Source organism: Arctopsyche grandis, chromosome 1 (assembly GCF_051622035.1).
Source record: "Arctopsyche grandis isolate Sample6627 chromosome 1, ASM5162203v2, whole genome shotgun sequence".
Lineage (NCBI taxonomy): Eukaryota > Metazoa > Arthropoda > Insecta > Trichoptera > Hydropsychidae > Arctopsyche > Arctopsyche grandis.
Window position 1 is genome coordinate 21,554,750 of NC_135355.1, and position 21,653 is coordinate 21,576,402.

Below are 21,653 nucleotides of genomic sequence, written 5' to 3' on the forward strand. Positions count from 1 at the left end.
ACGTCATCACTGGCAAAACGCATTGATCAAAGATCCTTTTCTTCAGGCAGAGTGGCATTTTTGATTTAAAAACAGCATTCATCCGTCCAAATGCACTCCACCCTAATTTCATACGTCTCTTTATCTCTTCATTTTTACTACCAGACATGTCAATTATTTGACCTAAATATAAATAATTATTTACTACTTCTACTGGTTTATCATCTAAGGGGATGCTATCAGGCATGCAATAACTATTGAACATTAGTTTAGTCTTATCTACGTTAATTTTTAATCCTACTTTTCTACTTTCCCTGTCCAGCTGTGTTAGTCTGATAAGTAGGTCAGCTGAATCACGAGCTACTAAAACTATATCGTCTGCGAACCGAAGGTGACTCAAAAAGCGACCATTGATGCTTACTCCGGCTGTATCCCAATCCAATTTCCTGAAAACTCCCTCAAGCACCGCATTGAATAACTTGGGCGAGATTGTATCTCCTTGTCTTACTCCTTTTCCTATGCTAAATCTATCTGTACCTGAAAAAATTTTAACCGAAGCTGTGGCATTCTTATATATTGCAGCTAACAGTCCCACATAGGGTTCCGGCACTCCCTGTGTTTTTAGAGCGTTAAGTACTGCATTATGACTAACTGTATCGAAGGCTTTCTCATAATCGACGAAACCTAGGCACAATGGCCGTTGATATTCGTTGGCGCGCTCGATTAGTTCGCCAACTACTTGGAGGTGGTCCATTGTGCTGAAATTTGCCCTAAACCCTGCCTGCTCTATAGGTTGGTTCTCGTCGAGGATATTCTTCAGCCTTTCTGTAATAACCTTCGTGAAGAGCTTGTAGACCGCTGAAAGTAGACTAATGGGTCGGTAGTTCTTGATATCGCTTTTGTCGCCTTTTTTGTGTATTAAAATGATAGTTGCGTTATTCCATCCTTCTGGTATAGCTTGGTTCTGGATGCATTTGCTGAAAAGCCTAGCTAAGATATTAATTAGGGGGGGGCCGCCACATTTTAGTAAGTCAATGGGAATATTATCTTCCCCTGGGGATTTACCGTTCTTTGCAGTTTTTAGCGCGGCCTCTACTTCGCTAGGCAATACTGCAGGAACCCTTTGGCCGTGTGTCGATTCCAGAGCGGGGAATTGGCCGTTGTCGTTCTCGTATAGTTTTGCATAGAACGTGTAAACTCTGTCTATGATTTCTTCTCTATTCCTAATTATTACTCCGCTCTCTGATCTGATTGCGATCATTTGGTTTTTGCCTAAGAAAAGATCCTGTTTGCACTTTTTCAGGCTACGGTTATTCTTAATGGTATTTTCTATTAGCTTGCTGTTAAAATCCCTGACATCCCTGACTATTCTCTTTTTAATTTCCTTATTTACTAGATTGTATTCTTGCTTATTATTATCCCTATCTAAATTCCTTTTATGCTTAATTAGGTTTTTTGTTTCCGCTGAAATTTTGCTTAATTTAATCTGTTTCCTGAATCCACCTAATTTCTTACCTGTTGAGGTTAGAACCGAACTAATTACAGTGTTCAATTCCTCGATGTCTGCTTCTGGGTTTAATTTCCCGTATCGATTTCCAAGTTCGAGTTCGAATTCCTTTTTCCTAGACCTTAGTTGAGCGAAATCTGGAGAGTTACTGCATCCTTTTATTAATTTCCTACGTTCGCAATTTATATTAATGGCCATCTTGGCACGGACTAATCTGTGATCGCTACCTATATCTACTTTACTTAAAACACTAACGTCTTTAACGGAGTGCAGGGCATTTGTTAGGATGAAATCGATCTCGTTTCTGTCTCCTTTAGGACTCTCCCAAGTCCACTTATTGTTGGTGTTTTTCCTGAAAAATGAATTAGTGATAAAGAGCCTGTTGTGTTCTGCGAATTCTATGAGGCGATCGCCTCTGTCGTTTCTTTGGCCGGTACCAAAATTGCCTACTGCTCTTTCAGTATTTGCCTTTTGTCCTATTTTTGCGTTAAAGTCGCCCATGATTATTTTAAAGTGGTGACGGCTATTATCGTATGCGTCCTGTATTTTTTCGTAGAAGTCTTCTATTTCCTCGTCTGGGTGGCTAGATGTGGGGGCGTACACTTGGAAGATTTGACAAGTGTACCTGCTCGAGATTCTTAATACTATATAGCATATACGTTCCGATATGTCGCTTATTTCTATAATATTTCTTTCTATTCTCTTATTGATAAGAAACCCTACTCCTCCTATTCTACCATTTGGTAGCCCTCTCCAGTAGAGACAGTTACCACTTTTTAGGATTATTTGGTTTTGCTGTTTTCGTCTTACTTCACTAAGTCCTATTATATCCCATTTGATATTTTCTAATTCATTCTCTAATGCAAGCACACTTCCTTCACTCGATAACGTTCTTACATTGTACGTGGCTAAATACAGGTTTCTATTAGCTAAGCTATCATCCATCGTCACTCTTACCTTGTTGGAGGTTTGGATATTATTTTTCTCGCATTTATCCAAGATGTGTTGAGAAAAAGGCGGTACTTGAGAGAGATTTCCATTCAAGGAGTGAGTTCTTACCGCCATAGACTCTTCTCTGTGGTCAGCTTTGACAGATAGTCATCCTAGGTATCACTTGGATCACTTATGAGTTATTACATGCCATTTAACAGGGTTACTTTGTAAGTGAAAGTAGTTAGTTATGATAATAATAGATTAGCAATTGTTATACTACTTTTTTACAGATCTTTATCGTGAGACGCCTCTTTGGAGACAACGGATTTATATATGTGAGTGCGGTTTGCAATTTAATATTTTAATAATAAATTTAGTAAAGAATATAAAATTACACGAATTACTTTAATATAAATTAAATATGAAAAAGAACTATTAGACAGTTGGGAAACACCGTTTCTGTTTGCTATTATTCTATTAAGTAAAGTTCGTTAAAAATTTTTGTCTGAAAGCAATTATGTGGAAGATTTATTGCTTCTGTGGGACCGAATTTTGACTGGCGAGCAGGGACCCTTATTTTTTTTGTATTCAGGTAGGGAGATGTATCTCGTTCGTATACGCTTTTGTAACTGACACAAAATTAACACAAAATTTTTCGCAATCACTGATATTAAAAACGCTGTTAACGGCCGATCGTCTGTTTATTTTTACACTTAAATTATACTAGGATGCAATTAGTAAAATAAGTGATTAGATGGTTAAATTTTTAGATTAAATTTCGTGCAATAGCCGGGTTTAAGCGAGTAATAGCGGGAAGAACGCAGAAGCACGTCTTCCCCGCATGACACGAAAGACCGAACTCTATATATATATATATATATATATATATATATATATATATATATATATACGTGCTTGTAAAAAATACGTGTTGCATTATAACAGCTTGTATGTATAGCATGACCCAAGATACAAACATGTAAGTATTTAAATTCTAATAAATATACACACATATATATATAGCAATTTCTTACATTACCTCTTCATTTTCTTAAGCTCAACAAAGCTTTCTAGATGATAATCGTATTAGATTTTCATCTCGAGTTTAATTAATCCTTAAATTAGATTTTTATAACATGAAAAATTCATTATAAAATTCACAGAAAATGCCTACAAAATATCGTATATATATATATATATATATATATATATATATATATATATATATATATATATATATATATATATATATATATATATATATATATATATATATTTATAATATAATTTTATTTTTCAAATATCGAACATGTAACATATTGAAGTAATTGTAGCTATGTTAACTAAACTATGTTAATAAATGATATATAAAAAATACGTAGGCATGTACGTAACGGAAAAGTCACATTTTCCACCACATTTGATAAACAGAACGGATTTTTGTTTTGTCAAAAGGCGTCAATTTTCGTTTTATGATAATTTTAAACGTAATAATTATATCGGTAAATGTCTTTTAAATTTCAATAATGTGTACTTAAAATTCTAAATATTTTATAGGTACGTATAATAATTGCGCACCGATTTACTCACGCCACGGCAATACTCGAGTACTCACACACAACAGCCAATGACAGTCAAACAGCTAGCGGCGAGCGAGCCGAGTGGGTCCGCCTTGTCTCGCAAAAAAGATTCGACGCGTGCAGATCGAACACAGAACCGACACATTACTTTTATATTTTTAACGACAGATATTACCAAGTTTTGTGCATATTTTCGCAAACAATATACACATACTTTTCATTAAGAACTTAACAACTTGTTTTTTCAATCAAATTATTACAACTTACATATACATACATATGTATTTATAATATATTAATTAAATTGACAATGCCGATTATGTACCATCGGCATTGCCAGAAATGGTTCAAACAAAGTAATTGTTTGAACCATTTCTAATATCTATTTAATGATTGTAACTTTACTTGTGCCATCAATTTAAGTTTTGATCAATTTGGAAGAACGTCTATGTCGAAGTTGAACGTCTTTATGACAACATTTCTCATCGCTATTTTCCTTCAAAATTATCGTAAATTCAAATTTAGTTCCCCGAATTCTCTCTACCCCCCCCCCTCTCCCCGCCCCCTTATAACTTCCTCCTAAGTTTGAGATCTCACAAAGAGTTGCACAACTTCAAAGAGCAAAGAACTAGTTCTCTGATGATACCTGGAACATACATATGTATGTATGTAGTAATATCCAAGTACTACCTGTATGCATGGAATCTTGTTGAAGTTTGCGTATTAATTTGGAGATGAGTTTCATATTATATTACACCGAGAAACATTTGATTAGTTGACAATTATTGTTCTAGATACTGAACAATACAAATCTTTGTATGTATGTATGTACATATGTACATGCAGTGGTGTGGTGCTAAATAAAAAAGAACCAGGTCGTGTTTAATTTTTACGCCCCCACCCCACCCCGCTTTCTTCCTTACGAAAAAAAAAGATTGTATCCTAATATTGGTAGTTCAAATATTTATAAAAAAAATCAAATAATAATTAACAAATATTCTTATTTGTTGAAATTATGAGCTATTTTCTCATATTTTATTAAAACTTCCATAATGGATCCTCTTCAACATCTTTGATTTTGCAAAACCCGTGTTTGTGTGTCAACCTTTAGCAATACTAAAACCATGTACTTTTATCAAAAAACTATCAAATTTTAACATGAGAGTTTAGAAATCACTATTCATTTAAGCTGAGTCCCTCATTTTATCCATCCTCAAGTGCCTATAGTCAATAGTTCAAAGAATGTTTTCTCTCGAAGTTTTGGGTGGTTTTAGATTAAAAATCAAATAAATTTCATTAAACGTCCTTTAAGTTTTGAATATGCTCACATTACTATTCAACTGTTTCTCATCGAGTGCTAGAACGAGAATGCTAACAATATTTGGAATACAAAATTTTATATGAAATTTTACTAAACATGTTTTTTAATTGTACTCGAAAAAAAATGTTTATATTAATCAAAGTGCCAGGGAGGCGACATGGCTCCAAAAAAAGAACCAGGGCGGCGACCTGCCCGGCCTGACCCGACTACACCACTGTGTACATGCATATGTACATAATGGAGTATCTCAACTTTTATCTCTCACATGTTTGGATATTGCAAACAAGAAGCTTTCCCAACATTTAATGGAAAAAAAAAACTTTACTATCTGGGACGTTTCAATACTACCGCGAAAATAGTTGGGAAAGCTTCGGAAATTGATTCGCTTCAATCTGAGTGGTGTTGAGAGCTTTTAAAATTCAATAAGGGGCGCTATGAAGGAGCGGCTGAAAGTCGACATTCGAAAGGTCGTGCGCTTGGTTTTCAATCAAAAGGAAAATACCCTTCGGAAAATGGACTCTAAGACTCTTGAGACGTGTTCCATTATTGACACGTGTGAAAATATAGTAATTTATACTATATAAATACTCAGATAAAAATGTCAAGCTATTTGATCGCCATTTTTTCTTTTTTTAACATTCCTTTAGTACCATGAAAGTTTTCGACTGGGTATATTGATGAATAACCAAGATTCGCATATTTCGCTCAGGCCTAATGTCAATGAACATACGCGTTAATGCATATTAATTAAATCAATTCTGAATATCTAAAAAAATCGAACCGAAGTAAAATGCACCACGATTCTAAAATTATCAAAAAGTATAAGCCTTGATTTTAAATCGCCATATACTTTCTATATTAAACTATATATATTCCAAAACCATCCTTTGAACGTGAACGGACAAAAAACTAGTTATTATTTAATGAACTCGTTTTTATAGTATAACACTAGTAAATTAAATAGTTTTGTTTAATACATCCTTATACCTTCATAAATGAACTAACCGTATTGCCAGGCGTTGCTCGGGTGAGTGAAATTCAGATAAAAATATATGAAACCCGACCCCGTCCCTTCCACGAACTGTCCACAACCTAAGGCAAATAAGATACAATGAGATTTTAAAATATATTTAAAGTTGAAAATATTTCCAAATAAATTTAACGTTTCTTCCATGGAAAAATTGTGATTTAAATTTAATCGATATCTAAATCGTTATATAAATCCTTAAAAATGAAATATAATCGAATCTAGAGAATCCGAAATCAAACTACAGATGAATAATATACATTTTAATAATAAAAACTTTTCTTTAATTAAGTGCAAAATACGATTTTTTTCTTTTTATATGTTGGAATTATTTTGAAATTATGAATACCCTTCTTTCTTGATTTTCAAATATAGTAAGTGTAATACGGTGGATTTTATGATAGATATACATATGTATGTACATACATATATGCCCAATTAAAAAAGTAAATATATTTACATATGTAGCTGTGAAAAATATTGCCCGAACATGATTACGAATAGTAATGATTACAATGAAATAAAAGTGGCATGATTCCAAACCTAAAGTGATCAGTAAATTAAATAAAAAGTAAATATTTTCTTATTCTTACAAGTGTATCTACACAGAAGATAGATTGCCAATAAAAAAAAAACAGCCCTGCCGAGACAGTGGGTTAACACTGCCGTGACCAGGAGTCGAACCTGGGTTACTACGGCCACAACGTAGGGTCCTAACCACTAGACGATCACGGCTACCAGAGCTGATATTATTTCGAATGAAAATTCCAGTTTTTGTATTAAGCCAACTAATTGAAATCACTTTCACTTCGGGCAGACTTGGCCGCGCCTGCGACGAATTGGGTAATTCGCTTGTAACGATCTCATTTACCAATTGATACATGCAACATTGGCGTGCTCGTATTTATTTATTTTTTTGAATGGCAAACAACAAAAAAAAATATATACATATACACATATACATATATCACCGGGGATGATCTAAATTGAAGTAAAACTCATTCATCCCGCCGTCATCGCCCTCCCATTTTATCGGCCTTTCTATCTCTCTTCGTGTTTTTGGCAAAATTGCTTCACATTTTTTCGTCGAAATTCCAAAACTGGTCCTTTTTTATTCAAGTACATTTTTCTTCAGAGACGTATAAAAATTTCATCGATGACGCTCGTCAACGATGTCACATTATAAGTATGTGTGTAGCTTTTTTACTCTATCTAATACATATTCCCAAACATTCAAGAAGCAATGTAAATTGATTTCATTATGTGGTTATTCAAAACTACACAAATAATATTAATTACCAATGAATTCGTTCAACTTACATAGTATCAATAGTTTGTGACATATGTATTTTTCAAATAAATAAAAAAGATTATAAATAATTTAAGTCGACTAATTTGGCCACTTCGACGTTACTCGGGCGATGCCACGTTACCGGTGTCGTCTGAGTGACCAAATTAGTATTGTGTCAATCCGGTTTAAGCGAGACAAAATGAACATATGTATTACATTCATATGATTCGGATTTTTGTCAATAACTAAGAAGATTAATAATAAATTCTGGATGTTTTCAATTCAAATGTGATGCTTTAATACTATGGATTCGTTTCTGCGGACTCGCAAATCAATAGCCATCGAAATTCATAAGAAAATATTGCCGCCGTATGAAAAACGGTTATCTCACTCCTGCGAACGAAATAGCGACGACGATAAAAATAAGAAACAGAAAAAAGACACAAGACAACTGGAAGATAAAAAAATTGAGCCCGAACCCTAACGAAAAAATCATATTTCACGGCACAAACCTAATGTTGTCGAAAAAGAGGAAAAATATAAAAATCATATGTCGCGGCTCTCTAACTGAATTTACGTACGTTTCTGAAAATGCCTATACAAATCATACTCATATAAACAATATACATACATATATCAGTGGCGTGCAGTCAAATTCTCCCTGTTTTCTTCGCACAGCCTTACTTACGTGTGAGCGAGCAGGACACAAGAGGATGCGGTATGACGTCACAGCATCCTCTTGTATCTTACTCGCGCAAATTTAAATAAAACTGTGCGATAAAAGAGAAATTTCTACCGCCCGCCACTGATTATATATATATATATATATATATATATATATATATATATATATATATATATATATATATATATATATATATATATATATATTATATATATACAATTACAGTAAAAAAGTTCTTCAAGGTCAATCAATTGGAGTTTTAAGTCTTATTTATTTTTGCGGAGGCGAAATTGAATCTATACTGTACTGTACCAATATTGTAATTATGTGGCGAACGCTTTTGTCTAACATTTGTTTATTTATTCAAGCGATTTCGCCTCGAGAATTCTCATTATAATTTCAATTCACTCTCTGTTTTTGAACTTCAATTAAATCATTAAGAAGGCTTTTATTAATTTCCATGCAAAACCTTTCGGTCGATTTTCTTTCTACCTAACAAACTTTGCGTAGATTATGTAGTAATTAATATATGTATTTAATATTGTTATAAATATAATAACTATATTAAAATATAAAAAAAATAAAAATGATATAATAAGTATTGATAATAAATGAAATAGGAAAATTTGGATTTGAAGTAAGAACACTGTAAATATACGTGGAATGAGAACTATAATCTTCGATGAAATTGTATGTCATCTCTTCTTTAGAAAATCCCTAGTGGATAACCTACATATGTATATGCATAGTGTAATCTCACCTTGACAGGCTATTCATCATTGATATCTAACATTGAAACGTCAGAATATATTTGTGTAGGTTATATGTATATTCCATTTTAAATTAGAGTCCAGCATGAATTTTTGATACGATGAATGAAATCTATGTACATTAAATAAAATTCCCGATTATTTCTTAGACACCACAAATTTTAGATGGAAGCGTAAACATGTTTTCCGTAATGAAAACTTATTTATAATTAACAATTGAAGTTCATTGTTGAATTTTTGTTAAACTGTGTACGCGAGCTCTTACTTCAATCGCTTCCGAATTTGAAATTCCAATCCGCGTAAAACTTTTAATTAATTAATTACAATCGTTGTTTATATTATATAACGATAATATCCTAATTGACGTTTATATTTTTCCTTGAATAACAATATTTTTAGTACAAAATTCATAAAGATTGAAATTATTTTTGCTTGAAATAATCTATTAATTTGCATTTATGAAGCAACTCGTATAAAATGTATAATTTTCCTTTTCGTTTACTTTTATTTTAGATCTCATCTTTTCATCTATTTTGCATATTTTAATATCCAGAGAGTAGATATTATCATAACAAAATGGTTAAAATTTTATCAATTTTAATGAAAACATGTTTTCCCCAATGTACATTAAATCTCAAAATTAATGGCTAGACTAGACTAGATTGTCTGAAGTAATATTTTACATAAAACAGCTTAACTGTTCATTGCATTTTAAGTTATGCATGTACACAAATAGGTGGCCAGGTTCATCCATTCTATGAAACCCATCTATCTATTATATTACATATGTATGTACATATGTATTTCATTTATTTGTTTGTACATAATAAATACATGAAAAAGTCATTACTCTAAGCATTAATATTAAAAATAAAATAGAATTTACTTAACAATATATACACTCGCTGGTTCGATTCACCAAACTGCTGGTGAGATTTGGGTGTTTGTGACTCCAAATCGATCGTTTCTCTATCAGATTTTGAAACGATTCCTGAAAATTGGTAATAGATCATTTCCTGTTGTCACAAAATCTTTGTGTATAATTTGTAAAAATTATGCACAGTAATCTGAAATCTATAGATGTCTCTATAATTTCGTGTTTATTATGTGTATAAAAATTGTAATAATAATTGTGCACAAAATCTAAAAATAATCCATAGATGTCTCTATGATTATTATTTCTGTACTTGATTAATCATTGTATTCAATGTTTATTGAACGTATGTACTGTATACGTTGTCTGACCGTTCTCGTACACTCGTCACATTGGAGCGATCTGTAATGACTAGAGACTGGAATCTGAAGGGGCTGTTTATTGTTCAAAGATTGTAAATGCATTGTTAAAGGATTGCCGAACCTTTTTTACAAAGGATTTTTAACAATGGAACAATATATATATATATATATATATATATATATATATATATATATATATATATATATATATATATATATATATATATATATATATATATATATATATATATATGTGTGTGTGTGTGTGTGTGTGTACATGAATTTGCTAAATAATAATATAAACTTTGGAAAACCGTACTATTTCAAAGTGATTGAAAAGTTTTGGAATATACCTACGTATGCATGTATGTACATACATATATGTATGTAAAACGAGGCGTTCGGAAATCATTTTAATAACTGGTACTTCCAAAAAACCATCGATCAACATAATTATTTATTATGTTTATTCGTTTATTTACTATACCCAAAATTTCAGAAACAAGCATCAATGTGGAGTCGGTAAAAAAACACAACTCCAACTCGTAACTGACAGTCCTGGTTATATCTTCTGTATCTGGCTTCGATTGACTTATTCGGGTAGTTTTGCATATTTTTTTCATTTCTGTGGATAAAGCTCCTGCAGGAACGACCTGGTTTGATCTTCAACACACAAATTCTGTGCCAGGGGAACTCCTTCGGTAAGGCCTCAAGGTACCCAACGATCAACAATTGTAAATACATATGTACGTACATATGTATGTGTGTATGTACATATATACGGTTAAGGTGGTTATCCACGTAGACATTTGTCTGCAGACATGTCTAGTCGTTGCGGTTTCTCAGAGGAAATCTATTTATTAAGACAACACTTCAAACAGTCAGAAAATCTTTACACTACAATATATAATAAAACAATTTTTAGCAGACGAAGTTGAGATTTATCTCTCGTGGTATCTCTATCTATGTATGACGAATTACGTGGCCGAAAACCATATGAGAGACTTGTCGGTAGACAATTCTCTACGTGAATAGTCTACTTATGGGCAATCCACGACTGTAATCCATTCCAAAATGACTATACATACTTACATTCATATGCATATGCAAGTACACCCCGTTGTATATAACCTTACCCACAGCCACTAGAACAGTGGTTCTTAAGTGCGGCCACCAGCGACTTAATAGTAAATAATACTAATATTTAAAAAAAAATAAATATATTTTAAAAACTACAAAAAAGTAACTTAACACTAATATTATAGAAACCATGGTCATCATTGACAAACTAAAATTATAGCGAAAAGCCTTGTGGCAGAAGTTGAAAATGACAATTTTTCAATTTTATCTTCTGTTAGTGATTTCATATATAAGATGACAGAAACAACTTCAAAATTAAAACTTAAAATAATAGAGTGTCTTAAATATCTGAATCTGAAACTTGATAAAAGGTTCCAAGAATTGTATATTTTTAAAACTGTTTCTTTTGTATCTCCCCTTTTATTATGATGACAAATTAAAATTTCATAGTACTACAAAATAGATTAAAATCATTTTCAGTATTGAGATTAATTAACTGGGCTAAAGTAAAATATTATTAGAAATTAGTCATGATCAAGTACTTAATAACCATTTTAATAATATTTCGGTTCAAAAATTTTGGTCGGAAATATACGTTGACAATGAAACAAACCTATATAAAGATTTGGCAACAATAAATCGCTTTATTAATATTGTCTATTTTTCCCACTACCGTATATTGCGAAAGATCATTCAGTGTAATGCACTTTATTAAAAACAAATTTAGAAACCAGCTGACAGACGCAAACTTAGAAGCAGAAATGCGGCTTGCATTGGAAGAAAGGAGTATTGAGCAATTTCCATTTGCATTATTATTAAATAAATAGATACCAAAATGTTAAAATTTATTTTATTTTATGAATAAATTGATCCACTTTTTTTGTAACTTTAATTTATTTGATTAAATTTGGTGCGGCCACCAGACATTTCCATGGGACCACTATTATCACCTGTGCGGCCACGGTAAAATTTCGCCTGAGAACCACTGCACTAGAACGGTAGTATGTATATAACGGTAGTAAGTACTATATACATAAGTACTATGTAAATTCCCTCTTTAAACTGCACCATATTTGGTATATAATTTAATATTGTAAGGGAGGGAGTTAAGTTGCAAATTCAGTTCAATTCATTATTCAAATTTATTTACATCAACCGAGATCGAAAAATTAATTAATATTAACACAATTAAAACACATTAAAAAAAGTATTTATTATACATATGTTTACAGTATAATATGTACATGTATATCCTTGGTCAAGCCCACGACAGAAAACTAGTTAAAGGAAATAATGTATTATTACTTTTGTATGTTCTTCGAATTAGAAAACTTTTTCTTTTTACCAGTGCCAATAACAGAACTAACGATAATTCGTTTTACTTGTTTGTTCATAAGAATAACTTCCGAGATGAAAAATCTTTTATCGATAAAAAAGAGCGTTTAAAATTTCTGCAGAACGCTTGGCAAAAACCAATGCCGTTCGGGATATTTACGGTTGAATTTTGGTTTCAATATATTTTTTTGTGGAAATATTTTCCGAAACCTATGAAAATGTTTTAATATTTTTATGAGGCAGTATTCACAATTATCAGAAATGAACTTTAGTCAATTGTGTTAGTTTAAATTTTTATACATACATATATATGTAGGTACATTATTTTTTACATACATATAGGTAGGTACGTACATTTTTCTGAAACTTAAAAAAGTTTATGAATCACGTTTTTATTTTAATAATGCCGTAAGAAACGATCTCCCTTTTGTTTCTTATAGATAAGTCAGCATTTTCTGAGACAATTTTATGAGAAGATATGAAATTCACTTTCATTACTATTTTTTATCAAACGAAATCCGTAAAAAGCAATCGTGAGTATCACAATAAATGCTAAAGCGCATTTCATTTCGAACATTTGGCCTTTCATAGTAGTCCCACGCCCATTCAAACAACCCACAAGAAATATCCTGATATGAGAGACAATTTTCCATAACGAAACACGAGTGAAGTCTTCCTCTAGTGGTTATCGGAAGTCGACCTCGTAGATGTTTGCCATTGAAAGCACGACAATACCAGAATAAAACGAGGCTAACTGGATGGGTGGTGGGTACTTGTCGGGAAAATCGGCGTGCTTCTCAGCGAAAGCACCTCGTCACACCAAAGTGGGATTTGCAAGCTTTTTATCGTGTGGTTTTCCTACTGTATCCTGAGCTTCATCGACCCGAATACTCCACCATAAAAAGTAAACGGTTTATTCCAGTGGTGTCCAAAGAGTAACGGAATATGTAGATCCATCGACGTGCTCTAAGATTATATCATCAAAATCAAATTAAAAAAAAATTAAGAATGCATATTGTTTCAATATGAGATTTCCGAAAATATTCATATCCACTTGGCAGCACTCTCGTAAGCAAGGATGCACTCGCCACTATGACGTCACGTCATGCGTGAATATTTCCACAGTGGTCAAACAAACTGGTTCTACATGAAAATTTTCGGTGACATACACTTCTATATAGGGTCTACGTGACGAGACAGAATGTTAAATTACAGAAAACACAAATATCGGAAGGCAAAGATCGAAAATCGAAAGATTAAATAAAAATGGTGCATGGTAAACGGTACATACTCACTTAATTTGCGCGAGCAGGATATAACAGGAACGAGAGGAACATGCTTTTCCTCCCGTATTCTGCGCGCGCACATTAATACGGGAGGAAAAGCCTGTTCTTCTTGTTTCTGTTGTATCCTGCTCGCGCAAATTAAGTGAGTATGTACCGTATACCATGCACCTTTTTTTTTTTTGATCTTTCGACTTAAGATCTTTCGATTTTCGATCTTTGCCTTCCGATATTTGCGTTTTCTGTAATTTAACATGCTGTCTCGTCACGGTGACCTTTCTATAAAATATAAATAGATGGTATCGTTTACTGCTATTTCGATACTTCATTAACACATTAAGGAACATATGAATGTGCCCATATAGAATTTACTAAATAATATTTTTGTTTACGTGCAGTGGCCGGTAACAGTACTGGAATAAACGAAACTGTAAAGATATTATCATAAAAAATATATATTTGAAAATTCTATTAACAATTTCGTAGTCTACTGTTTAAATTAACTTTATTTGCCTAATTTAATTTAATAAATTATTATATTAAATATACTATCTTACAAACGTAATCATAAGATAATTCATAAAAATCTTGTTAATAATTTGATTAAATTTATTTCATAGGTAATCTCGTTATTCTGAAATTAATCTCAACAAGAATTTCAATACGATATATATATATAATACAATAGCTGGATTTCATTTCAAAGTTTTCATGATCAAAGGCTTCTGTAAAGTTTTGTGCCTTGCTCTTTTGTGAAAGCCTACAGAAACAATTCAGGTTAATTAATTACACGCTTTGTTATGAATTTCGTTCAACGTCAGCAATTAACTTGCTAAAAAGAAAATTTCACTGTATTTTTACTCCAATTTCTGATAATATACATACGTAAAAGCTATATAAATATAATATTATAAAAAAATTATAAACCACAGTCTACCGTTATCGGGGATTCATTGATTGGAAAATCCGAAAATAAGATGTTTATCTATAGCTGTTCTCGTTCCATTTCCCTCCAGGTGGATTTGCAGCATTACTTTATACGAAATTCAACGAATATATTTCAATTTTTACTTTTTTTAATACGGATATTTATGAACACTGGTCTATTAATCGAATAATCCGACAGATGGGTTTTTCAGGCTTGAATTTTTCATATTTCACACACGACAGGCATTTATACTTAATTAATTTTCCCGACATTTTTCCGACCGGAAAAAACGATTTCCAGGCTTCACTGCTGACAAATTGATTAAAACATTTTTTACAGATAATTTCAAACACCTCTCGTGCGTCGCGACGCAATGGATCTGTGTACTAAATAATTACCCTTTTTATGTAAATTAATCGCGTTGACCTTTTATAAACATTAATTACGTTCTTGTTACGTCATGAAAAAACCTTTGTGGAGACGGGAGGGGGGGGGGATTTGACCTTTCAAGCGATAATCTTTTACTGAAAATAAAAAGAACTCACATGGGTATGTATGTAGATACATACATATACATTTTTCATACATATTCCTAACGCCTTTATATATTATTTTTATTCCTGCCCACGATGTATCATAAATTATGTCGTCCTCAAAAGGCGAAGGCTTCCTTTCAAATTTTTATTTTCGCCATTTTAACGCCCCCGGAAAAAATTCGTTGGAAATGATAATGCATGCGTATTCATTTGAATTGAAAATTATTTGAATGTTTCTATGCTTGTGAAAAAAATATTTCCAAATATACGGATACCGCAAACAACTTCATGTACACTGTATGTATGTACATTAATTTGTTTATATCTGAAGCAGCGTCCAAATTAGAAGATATTATTATGTATTATTCATATTTTGTCGGTTAAAGCATTTGAACGAATTTCCATAAAATAAGCGAAGCGATTAGCGTGATCATATCACCACATTTAATTCAAAAGCCTAATTATAATACAAATACACAAGCTTTGTCAAAAATTTCTCTTTCGTGTATGAAAATAAGCCCGATATTTTTGTTAAATTTTGATAAAATAATTCTTCAATAATCCAAATGCCAAGTTATAAATATTATCAATTGAGGACAACACGTAGAACACATTAGCAAAACATTCAGCATGTCCGTTTCAATTTCAGACTGTATCCGTTTACATGCATATACATACATACATAGGCATAATTTTTTTTATATAATGTTGGCACATTGATGAATGTTTAAAATTAAAATCGACATAACAATTTAGATAAGTATGAAAATGACTGAGAATTATGTACAATACTTATTATGTAAGTACCTATATATGTACATACATATGTATTATAGAAAGAGGCGCATCAAAAGGTTCAGGATGAGATTCGAATCGTGCCGGAAATTTTCGGAAAAGTCTCAAGGAAATATCGACGCTTTAGCGCGTTTGAAAAGAAATTTAATCTTTACAGGGTTGGAAGATTCCGATAAACGACTTTGCGGAAGTTTTTCTGGTTGTGGGGTTTTTTTCCACGCTTTGCCATTCGTCAAGCCTGGAGGACTTGGGAACCCGAAGTCAGGCGAGCCCATTAACGCTGTCATACGTATGTATGTATGTATGTGTGGTCCCATTCAACAAAGGACCTACATTCTTTCTTCTTCTATATGAGAACGACATAAGGGGGAAGAGGATATGTAGGAAAAGCTAGGGAACAAGTGGGTTATTAGTATAAATTACGAGTTCAAGTGGAACCGTAATAAATGATGCAACACTATATCACGATAGAAATGGGACCCTATTACTTTAAGAAATTTGTAGGTATCTGAAGAAATTCCCGATATTGGGTAAATACATTTTATCACATTTTTTTTCATATAAAATACGTGTAATTACAACGCATTTAAAAAGAAATACTTCAACGTTAAAAGGATCGCATAGATTTTCCTTTAAAGCACTGGTAATTTCCATTAGTTTTATCCAGCGATTTTCTCGAGGGTGTACTTCGTACACAGCGCAAAAACTAAAACATATTAGTTGTCGGAATTTGATCTTTTTTGTTCATTTTAAACTCAACGAAAAAGCCGTCCGTGGTTTAAATCCATCGTACTTTCCCATTTTTTACTATAAATATGTTTTTACATATAAACAAATGTATGCAAAACTTTTTAATTATGTTTAGGCTATTTAAAATAATTGATAACGTGATCAATTTATCACATAAGGTTATCAACAAAATAATACGAGGCTTGTAATTAATACATGTCCGTAAATACGTATTAAATTCGTATATATACATATGTACATACACCCACACATATGTATATATATATATATATATATATATATATATATATATATATATATATATATATATATATATATATATATATATATATATATATATATATATATATATATATATATATATATATATATATATATATATATATATGTATATATATTGTATTTGTAGAAATGGTCCAAAGAGAAATTACATCAAAAATATGCCTGGAAAAGAATGAATCTCATCACATTGGAGACGAGAAGAATGAGAGGCTATCTAATCGAAGCCTATAAAATCATGAATAACCATTACAGTTGTAAAATGGTTAACCTCCTTACGTTTTACAAAAACACTGAGAGGTCACCCTCTCAATCTCCAAATATATACATATATATTACAAAATAATCAGAGAATCTTTCTTTTCAAACAGAAGCCAACTTTCAAATATTCGTCTTAGTACTGATGAACTTCATTATTTTTTTCACTTTTCATTTTGCACACGCGGGCTAGAAACTTAGATATGATCAAAAATAATTTTATAAACTGCATTAAATAGGTTCACAAATAGAATATATGTATGCATGTACAAGAATAGTCGAACGATATGTAACAAATATTTATAATTTGCTTATTGCCGCCCCCAAAACATTCAAATTTCAAGACACTGGAATTTATGATAAAACAAACACGAAAGGAAGATTGCGAACAAATGCACATAGAAAAAATTGTTATTAAAATTTAATAAAGTATTCATTGATGATAATAATAGCGCCAACTATCATAAGCTTTTTACATTACATTTTTGATATTCTTCTAACATAAATCCGAAATTCAATTTGGCTTTCTTTTTAAAACAAAAAATAAAGTTATAAAAAAAAGGAAACAAATATGTACAAAAAATTGCATGGAAAATACTGTTGATTTTAGATTTTTTTATTCAAAAGTTATCTTTGTTACCAATATTCATAGTTCTGATGCCTCAATATACATACGTAGAAAGAATTTATTTTCAGTAGTTGGAAAAAGTTTTTCCCAGATGCAATTTGTTCGCTTTGTAGTCGGAAAAGCCAAATAAAAAAAAGGTTCCGCCGGGACAGTGCTAACACTGCCGTGACCAGGAGTCGAACCTGGGTTACTACGGCCACAACGTAGGGTCCTAACCACTAGACGATCACGGCTATCGGAACCGTTGAGAGCACCTGGTTTATAGCAGTAATTTATATTTTGGAATCAGAACAACTGATTCAACCGGTTACACTCTATTACACTACTTTCACCTGTTACAATTACCATGAAATGTCCTACAATTCATTCTAAAAATTTATAATTAGATTTTAGTTCTTGAATAATATACAAATATTTCAAAAACAAAATAGATCAATGAAATAAATTCCAAATTTAAAAAAATCAAAAAGTCTATGTACTTTATATTTAGTATATATTCGTATTGTATGCAAGTATCAAATGATAATGATACCGATTGTATTTATTAAATAACACGTATATACATTCAAAACATATAATGTGCTAATACTAAAAAAAATTTCAAGGCATTCCACGTGTCTAGCCGATTTATTTATTTGTGTATATATATGTATATTTATTAGAATTTAAATACTTACATGTTTATAAACAATATTTGTATCTTGGGTCATGCTATACATACAAGCTGTTATAATGCAACTCGTGAGACGTATTTTTTACAAGCCTCTTCTAGCTTGTTTACCCTGAAATATAATTATAGAAATCAAAAGTCAGTTCCAGAACTTTATTACCCGTGTATTCTATACATTAAAGCTATTCTATCGTAAGATTTTCTTGGAAATGGCAACATTATTTCAAGCGCATTTTTCCTACATCAGGGAAATGGAAGATTTTACACATGTACATATATCAATTTATACTGTAAAATTTTAAATAGCACTTTGCATATGTGCATACGTACACACATATGTACATATTTGGATGGTTTATATAAGATGAATATTAAAAAAAAAACAATGTGAAAAAATCTCTAAAAAATTAGCGCATAAATAAAGAAACAAATTAAAAGCAATGCGATAATAATTAGCTATATATACCCGGATATTTCAATTTTTCAATTACAGACACGTTTTAACATAATAATTTCATTTATTTATTTTTTTTTGAATTTACTGTATTTATTTCTCTGATATTACAATGTTTTCATATTAAAGTGAGGTCTTCAAAATATACTTCGAGTCCTAATCGCACATATTTGGACAATGGCTCATTAAAACCGAAAAATATTATGTAGCGACATCTTGCTAATATTACTTATTCGTGCATGTAGAAATGTAAAATAGTTCTAGTATTTAGTTTATGAACTTTAATTATAAAACAAATTAAAAATATGATTATAATTATATGAATATTTTATTACCAAAAAAATAGTTTTATTTGTCATTATAAATATATACATATTGAAAATTTAAATAATATTTTTAATACGTATCGAGACATCTATTGACAGTTTATATAAACTGTGTTGAAATATTTATAGTATTTCATACATAAATTTCAACAAAGTAACAAAGAGTGACTTAAATTTATAAAATCCAATAAGCTGAATAAATTCTTCCAATTTATTACAAGTGTATTCTGTTTTATTCGTTATCGACGAGCAGATTATGCAAGTATAATACTTCTTCGACAGTATTATAGCTATTATAACAGTAATTCATCATGCAAGGTAAAATAGTTAAAAACACGACGGCAGGATATAAGATGGCGACATCTCATGGCTGAAAATTTTAAGATTGGTCAAAATTGGCGATGTTCTGTGCTGCTGTCAGTAAAAAAACGTAGCCAGGACAGAGAAATGTAATAATAATAGTGGCTTCAGGTGTTATATTGTTGTCAAGTGACATTCTGTCCACGGACAGATCTAAATAATTTTAGCATCAGTCGTATTTGACGCTTGGTGCTCGACGTATGTCCGATAAAAACTTCTCTGTTTGTTTATATTACTCGTAAGACGGGCAAGCATCGGTAAAAATTGCACAATACATTCAAAAACACACAATAAACAACATGGGATACATTTTTATAAGTAAATTGATCCAATTGTATTCCGTGCGATGTAGAATTGACAACAATTATTTATTCGTAAGGGCCCCTCTATTCTTATTACATCTCTCTGAGCCAGGGTGATCGCCAATATTCGCCGAGCTGATGAGGGATGTTTACTGACAGGATGATTCGATGGTGTCATTATCGGTATTTAATTATGTAAGCATTTACATAATATATAGCAATGCAACCAATTGTCAGACTTTTTGTGGCATTATAATTCATTGCCATTTTAGCATAAGTAAAAAAAAATAAAAAAACATATTTATTGTTATGTACTGTGTTTTTATTTGTCATTAACATAAAAACGTAATGCTTTTTTTGTAATACAATAATAATGTTACTTTATAGGTTAAGTTTACAGGATCTAGAAATCGTTTTGCTCTACGGTTTCATTTGTCAACTATTGCCCATGTTTTATTGTGCATACGTAACAATGAAGACTGGATAAATCTGTCTAATTCATCTTTCATATTACAACACAGACCACCTGTCGATAAACTACATATAATCATTTCAAAATGGGCTATCAACAGGTCGTACTCGTGAATTAAAATCTTAAAATTTATAGTTCTGGACAGATCAAAGCGAACAATTATGACATACAATTTAATTGTCAAATGTTATTTGGTAATAACATTGATTACAAATCAAAAATTTTATTTGCTAAGTTCATTCAATCGACCTGCCCCTCTGATCGGTCCAGTAGAAATATAACTACTATTAAATTTACCACTAGAAATGAAGAAGGTCCCTTGGTAATATCATGGTCACTTAACTTTGTTTACAATAGCTCTAAACCAGTGCTGTTCAAAGATTTTTTTAAGCTAAGTTTCATAGCCAGATAAAGTATAACAATCTTATATTTGGTCTTGTGAGCAGCACTGCTCAGAACTAAAATTTCATCATAAAACGTAAAATTTATTTCATTTCATATATTGATTTGAACACAAAAAATTGATAGTATTTTTATGATATAAAATATTTTGGAAAACAAATTGGATATGGAGCTTAGCATTATTTTCAGCATTTTAATGTGCTGGGCACAGGAAAATATTATGAGTTTTGACCAGATAGTAATTTGTTTTTTAGATGTTTAAGAAATAAAACCATAGTAAGACATAGTAACTTACTCCAGTTGGAATCGAACCGTTTAAATAAAATTATCTTAAAAAGAGCAAAAATGTCTACTACAAAAATAAAGTGGCTATCATCTACCTGGTCAAATTTCAAAATATACTCTACCTTCCACATAATAGTTAAATGACCATGGTGGTATTATTTCAATATAGTGGTTGTCACTA

At 31.4% G+C, this 21,653-nt stretch overlaps 2 non-coding genes across 2 annotated transcripts; both read right to left on the bottom strand.

Moving 5' to 3' along the window:
* Positions 1-7,010: 7,010 nt before the first annotated feature.
* TRNAH-GUG (transfer RNA histidin (anticodon GUG)) lies at positions 7,011-7,082 on the bottom strand. The gene has a single exon. It is a non-coding gene; the product is annotated as a tRNA-His (tRNA).
* Positions 7,083-18,362: 11,280 nt separating this feature from the next.
* TRNAH-GUG (transfer RNA histidin (anticodon GUG)) lies at positions 18,363-18,434 on the bottom strand. Its single transcript has one exon. It is a non-coding gene; the product is annotated as a tRNA-His (tRNA).
* Between the last annotated feature and the right edge of the window lie 3,219 nt (positions 18,435-21,653).